Here is a 986-nt window from a genome sequence, read left to right on the forward strand (position 1 = left end):
AAAGAAGAGAGGAAAGTGCTGCTAGGGAGGTGCTCCCCGCGCTCCCTCCCGCCCGTTGCCTGGGTCATCGTAACCCGGTTAGAAATCAACAGCAGAACGGGGAGGGCTGGGGAAGACCACTGCGACCGCAGCACCGGCAGGCTGAGGGAAAGCGGCTCCGGGAGGAGGACCTCTGCCTTCGTCATATGGGGAGCGCTGGCATTTACGTATGAGATGGTAGTCACCTGCTTCTATTGTTTTTTTATGTTTTTTTTTTATATGGGTTTTTTTTTTAAGAAAGGGAATGAGAGAGAAAAGCAACCAGTGGAGAGCCGAGGATGTGATCTGTCCCTCGGAACGAGGAGGGGTGCCGTGGGGCAGCTCCCCAGTGCCGGCACTGCCTGCCCCACTGCTGTCCTCGCAGCCCTCGCTGGGCTCCGTGTTGAGAAAATGGGCGGAATAGGGAATGGTAAATGCGGATGATACGTTCTGATTGCGTAACAGATCTCAAGTTCCGCATGAAAAATCAGGAATTGTCGCTTTTCTACCTAGAGCTGCACTCAGTCTACTGAAGACTTAAGGGGAGCGAAGTTAGGTGAGCAACTGCTGCCCCTCCGAGCAGTCCGGGCACACACACCGACAGGAGTCATCTGTCTGGAAACCCCTAGCAAATTTGGAAAGATTTTCCCAAGCGTTTATGAAATATGCTCGGTGACCTTGAGCACACATTCCTGGATCTGACATATTAGAGAAGATGAATATTCATTCGCCTCAATGATATTTTCATACATGTTACTTATTACTGTACGGTCAATAAACATTTTGATACAGTGATTCGCAGCAGAACTAAGCACACAGTTTGTACAACAGGCATTAAGACAGACTCGAATTCAAGATTGATTTCTATATTGACATTGGTATAAAGAGTATCTGTAGCATTTAATTTTTAGCAGTGGCTGATGCGTAACAAACCAGTATTTTTCCTTTTTTTTTTTCTTTTTTTTTTT

Source organism: Meleagris gallopavo, chromosome 1, assembly GCF_000146605.3.
Source record: "Meleagris gallopavo isolate NT-WF06-2002-E0010 breed Aviagen turkey brand Nicholas breeding stock chromosome 1, Turkey_5.1, whole genome shotgun sequence".
Lineage (NCBI taxonomy): Eukaryota > Metazoa > Chordata > Aves > Galliformes > Phasianidae > Meleagris > Meleagris gallopavo.